At 47.0% G+C, this 6084-nt stretch overlaps 1 protein-coding gene across 1 annotated transcript in view; it reads left to right on the top strand.

Annotated features, from left to right (window-relative positions):
• The first annotated feature begins 4224 nt into the window (after positions 1-4224).
• Positions 4225-6084, top strand: part of Mapre2 (microtubule associated protein RP/EB family member 2) — a 164358-nt gene continuing 162498 nt past the window's right edge. Inside the window, exon 1 of the mRNA XM_045134989.1 lies at positions 4225-4270. The gene's annotated coding sequence lies outside the window, so the exon portion shown is untranslated. The remainder of the gene's footprint in view (positions 4271-6084) is intronic.

Below are 6084 nucleotides of genomic sequence, written 5' to 3'. Positions count from 1 at the left end.
GGAGCCTGGGAGATAAACTCACCAGAAGAAATTATAAGATGAAGTAAAAACACGAAATTAACAGTCATCACATGGTCTTGGAAAGTGAGATTTTGCAGGACAGGATAGTCGGTCATTTCAATAGCTTTACAAGAGCCAAGTGAGAGAAGAGAAAAAAAATAATCATTAGCTGTACTAATATGCTAACATGTACTACTTAAAATAGTATTTGGATGAATAAACCTTTGCATGAACAAAAAGAAAGAAATTGGAGAGTCATTTAAGCTGAACTTCAAGATACATTTTAGCTAACTCAAAAATATTGCTCCCCACACATTTTGAGAAAATGGCAGTATTTTTTATTTTAACACCTACTCAGTGAATAGATACAACAGCCATCACAAGGCAGTGGACCCTGGAAGCTGCCATCTAATGCCACCTTTACTATCAATCTTAATAAACACCATCAGATCTTGGTAATCTCAGTCTTACATGGTATTACAAATATATTAATAAGTGTTTCACTGTAGCATATCTCTTGAGGCTATTATGAGCCATACCTAACACAATCTTATAATTAAGCAAAAATTCAGAGGAAGAAATCACTTGGAACCAAATGAAAAAAGCTTGAGCAAACAGATTGCAACTTTAGTTGATAAACTCTGCCTCTAGTGTTTAGTCCCTTATGTTGGGTATTTGTGGATATGTATAAGGAAAGCTCTCTGAGTATTAGGAAAATGATTTTATACCAAAGCATTTATTAGGGGCTAGTTTTATAAATAATGGAGTAGCTTCCCTGTCAGATGTGGACAGAAACAACCTAAACTGAGATAAAGAATATGATTCAATATATGTTAAATCTGCATTGCATTCTATAGTGTATAGCAACCATTAATCCTTTTTTCAGTATATCCTCATATGTGTTGGCACACATATGTGGCAAGTTTAGTCACTCTAATCTCAGCCCTTTAGCAAAATTCCAAAGTTTACTAAGGCTCATGATTTATTTTCCTCATGTTGTTATCAGCAATTTTTCCTCTTGTTTGTGGACTTAAAAGGCCACAGTGGAGCATTCCCAGGGATGATCAAAGGCATATTTTAGTCATAGGGACAACCTGGGATCATCTGATTCTACTGATATACTTCATTTTGTTTTCTGTTCTTATATTTTGCTTTGTTGTGTTTGTTGAAGACTTCATTGTTTATACATTCGCTCAAATAGAAATGACCATCAATGTCATTAAAACTGCCTAGTATAGTGACCTTACTTGTTTAATGGTACAGCGTTTTCTGGAGATAATGCCATTGGCAGATCTTCCATAGTGGCTACGTTACAGAAGAGTTTGAATGATCAGTGCTTGGTTGGAGTAGACTGACTTTGGTGAAGTCACAAAGTGATCCTGACAGACAGAGGCAGAATTGTTTGCCTTTGTTTTTCTTTTTAATACTGTATAACAACAAGACCATCAACCATCGAAAAGAACATCAATGCTTTCCCAAAGACTGTCCACAGTAGTACAGACCTTCCTGGACTGATAATCCATGCTCTGGCCCTGCTCTAGCTAAACTGTTTACATTTTAATTTTATCCTTAACTCTCCTCCATCAAATGGTTCTATCTCTGTGGAAGACATTTCTCACACTTACCAAAATTTGGCCTTTTTCGTTCATTTTGGGCATATACATCCTTAAAGTTCGCCAATGATCATGTGATTTCCTTTGATCAATGGAACATAAGAAATGACTTCTGTCAGTTGTACATGAAAATAGGTGTGGTGTCCAGTTTTTCCTGCTCTTTCCCTGCCACAGTGCTAATGGGGTGTCCCAGGAGTGAAGCAGACTAGCATGCTAAGTCACAAAGGACACAATCCCTGGAGACTGCACAAGCAGGAGAAATTAACTATATTGTATAAAGCAGTAAATTTACAACAGCATCGTCTCACTAACTCAACTCATACTGACCTCATAGCTTTATATAGTAGCTCACAGCTGCTGTTTGGTGGCTATACTAGTCATTATATTTAGGCGTGAGTGGGCCACAGACACTGTGGAAGACAAAGTCTGAAAGAAATACCTGGTAACCGCAGAAAAGGGATATATCACACTGTGTCCTACACACTTGCTTAACTCCTGGATTTGTGCAGGAGTTTCCAAAGCAAGCAGCCATCTGAATTTAGCATCAAGAAGGCATCAGGTTTATGAGAGGAAATGGCTAATTCAGAACTAAAATTACTGGTATATTCAGTGGAAATGCACAGCAAGAAATTGGAAGTGAAGAAATGAACTTGGAATAAAAGGCTGCAAATATAAGTGAGGATTCAGGCCATGAACCATCAGACCATCAAGTGTTGCCACCTACTTGAAAGGTGAACTAAACCACGAGTTAAAACGTTGAGAAAACCGGTAAAGAGAGGTGAAACATGGAAGGAAGAGAAAGAGGGAGGAATGGGAAGTAGGATGACAATTTCCATTCATTTTGAGGCTAAGAATACCATATCTTCATTAATAAACTCATCTAAATTTAAATTTCAAGGTTTTTAATGAGGAGAAAAATGTATGACTCCTTAACAATCCATTTCTCTCTCTAATATTAAAATAGATTACCCATCGACAGGGGCCTGTGCATTATCTGTAACAAAAAGCAAAGGGCTTTTTAAATTCAATGTCTCAAAACCAATTCATCACAATTTAAACTAGAGGGTAAAGAGCTTTTTTTCTTCAAGGTAGGGTCTCACTGTAGCTCAGGCTGACCTGGAATTCACTATGTAGTCACAGGGCATCCTCCAACTCATAGCTATCATCCTACCTTTGCGTCCCAAATGCTGAAATTAAAGGAGTGCACCACCACTCCCAGCTGGAAAGAACTTCTGAACATACATGATTTGCTCTGCTCTACAGCCACTTTTCATTGATTTCACAAACATACCCTATTCATTGGCAGGCCTGGCTGTGCTGTAGGCATCGTCATGGTTTGGAAAGCACCCACATTGCTGGACATTTCGTGGGGGCTCCTCCTGCAGCCACGTCGCACTTCGTTCCAGCTTCACATCTGCCCTAATGAACCCAACAGTTAACTAGCTCACAGTTTCTGAAACTTGCCAAGAGTGCCTGGCACTAAGATAGATGGATTAATTCATCATGATTTCTATGGAGACAACTCTCCGAGTTGAGTTTCAGTACCAAGCCCATTTTACAGCCTGAAAGACTCAAGGTTAAGGAATGTCCTTATCTTCATGGTCAGCAAGTGGTGTAATCGGGATTCAAAAGAGGCGGGCCAGCGCCAAAGTTGTGTTCGAAAGCCCTGTTCCTCAAAGCGTGGCCCTCAAACTGGTGGCGCTAACAAGGTTCGCTACAAACACGGTCTCTAGGTCCAGCCCTAGAGCCATCACACCAGAGTATGATTTTAACAAGATCCCCAGGGGATCCTTCCATATGGACGGTGTTACCTTGGGGAAGATGCAGTCTCTCCCCAGAGTATTTATGGGTGGGGCTGATGTTGCTCTCTGGGTGCCAGAGGAAGGATTCCTGCAACAATTCCTTGCAGTTTCAGAACACCAAAGAGTCTTGCGAGTGGTGGGTGTCGGAACCACTTCCAAAGGCAGCAGATACTAAGCTGGTCTTGATGCCAAAACATTCTCCCTATTTCAGAAAAGAGAGAAAGAGAGGGAGAGAGAGGGAAAAGAAGCTGTCCCAAATGGACAAGTATCCACACCAACGATCGTCCAGAGTTCAGCCTGGATTCTGTTTGCCAGGTAGAATCCAAGTATCACCTGCATGTAAAACCAGATCTGAAACCTGAATACATCGTACCAGCATGAAATTGTTAATTCTGCTATGACAAACTAGTTCGCCCCTAATTACCACTGAGGCCCTAGGTGTGAGTGAAAACAGCATGGTAAAGCAGCCGCAGTGGGGTGAGTGTGCAGACCCAGCCTGCGGAGACTTCTTTCAGGGTGTGGTGTCGCCTTTTCGAGTCACTTCTGCAGTCACCCAGGCCAATTTCTTCCCAGTCACCAACGCCTGGCTCCTTAGGGCGCGTTGGGGCGCGCTCCAGCGACTCCCCGCATATCTGCGGTCCCCTCCCGACCTGTGCTCCACGCCAGCCCCGGCGCCGGGGAGGGAAGGGGCGGCGCTGGCCCTGCTCTGCGAGTGGACTCTCGGTGGACTCTCAGAGCCGCGGTGGCAGACGGCGCGTCACGTGCGCCTGCGGGGGCGGAGCGCTGCCGGCCGAGGGGTGGAGAAAACAAAGCCCCCAGCTGTCAGCGGAGAAGGAGGCGACTGCGCCCGAGCAGGTGAGTCAAGTCCATTTAAGGTGGCCCCGCCCTGGCGCACCCCGACACCCTTTGCCCTGGCTCCGGGCCGGGCGTTGGCCGCTCCTCCTCCAGTCACCGGGTTTTCGGGCGCGAGCAAGCGGGCGACCCCGAGCCCAGCGAGAAGTTGAGAAGCGATCGGAGCCGGGGTGTGCACCCGCCGTCCTGCGGACCGCCCCTCTCCATCGGGGGTTCCTCGAGCCTCCCACCATCCCACCCCCAGAAACGGGAGGAAATCGAAGCTGCCACGCTGGCGCTGGCAGAGCAAAGTACACTGGCCGAGGGGTGACAGTTGTGCTGTCTGGGATGGGGGTACTGGGACCCAGGGGTCTTGCAGGTGCGCGGCCCCTCGCGCTGGAAAACCCGGCGCCGGCTGGATCCGCGCACTTTGGAGCCAGTAGACCAGGAAGTGGCGCGCGCTTGCCCAATGGGGGCGTCCCCTGTCCCAGCCCTGCCACGGCCTCCGGGCATCCTCTAGGGGACGCGGGTCCTGTCGCTCCCCTCAGACACGGCCGATGGCTTCTGGCGTCCTCGGCTCGGGAGCTGTGTGGGAGGGTGGGAAAGAAAGTGGGTGGCGCCCAAGTGGTTCTTCCGCACTGAGCACGCTGGGCTACTCCCGGCTCTGGTTTAGGTGGGAATTCTTCCGTCTACCCTTCCAAGGGCTGCCCAGAAGCCGGAAGTCCCCCACAAAGGCCCAAAAGGAGGGGTGAATGCAAAAAGACCCTCCCTTCTGGACCTGAGCATTAGGCGGTGCGGACTTCCAGACCCCAACAAGATAAACGAATCTAGCCACCCTGGAGTCACTTGGGCACTTTGGTGGAGCTGCAACCCAGAGGAAGGAGCGCTGTGGCACTCCGATGGAAGCCTTTGTCTTAACCTCCAGTTCACTTCTGCCGTCCGCGCCCGGCCAGAGGCGTGCGGAGTAATTAATATTCCCAACACTAGCTGTCCCTTCACTATGCCACCAAACTACACCGCCGGTGCTAGGCAAGGGTCGTCACCGCTGGCTCTCGTCCAGTGCTCTCCCCCCCACCTCAAAAAAATGAAAGAAAAGGAAGAAAGTGGTCCAGACCCACTGAGCAGGAGGATGCCACTCAAAGTATAAAATCAAGGGTTAAATATTCACACCCGCGCCCGCCTGCGCACCAGGAGTCAGAACTTTCATGATTAGCATAGTATCTGCCCTGTGGCTGCGCAGAGGCGAAGGTTCCGTCCCAAGCTAGGTGCAGTGAGCGTCCCTTCTTGACTGAGGTCAGAGCAGTACCTGCTTCTAATCTGAGAGGACACGCTGTCTGCAACTTTGCGGAACAGGACACTAGGATGAAACAGAACAGAGATCAAAAGGTAATGAGAAGAGTAAGATTTGTTATGCTTCTCCTGGACACTAGAAGGGGCTGAGGTGTTAGCAAGCGAAGGGGAGAGTGGCGCTTGCCTGGACAGTGTCCCCACTGGAAATCCTTTTAAGTCATTGTTTTCTGCCACACTAAGGTATCAGTTGGGACAACATATCAGCACATTTTTAAAGGAGAAGTTTGGGGACAGCACACAGTGGTCTTTAGCTAAGTTTAACTGGTAAGTTTGGCCCCAAACTTTGCTTCCTAATCCGTCCACCTGGGGACATTTGAAAATTGCTACTATCTACATCACATTCCCAAACATTAAATCAGTTTGTTGGGAGCTGGTGTGTAAGCGAACTAAAGGGGGCACTGGTAGTCAACAAAGCTTCCAGGTGGTTCCACTGTGCAGCAGTTTGAGAAGCAGGGCTGCAAAAGGAAAACTCAGTGACCAGCATTTCC

Source organism: Jaculus jaculus, chromosome 15 (genome assembly GCF_020740685.1).
Source record: "Jaculus jaculus isolate mJacJac1 chromosome 15, mJacJac1.mat.Y.cur, whole genome shotgun sequence".
Taxonomy (NCBI): domain Eukaryota; kingdom Metazoa; phylum Chordata; class Mammalia; order Rodentia; family Dipodidae; genus Jaculus; species Jaculus jaculus.
The sequence above is the reverse complement of the archived record's forward strand: the minus strand, read 5'-3'. Positions and strand labels throughout refer to the sequence as shown.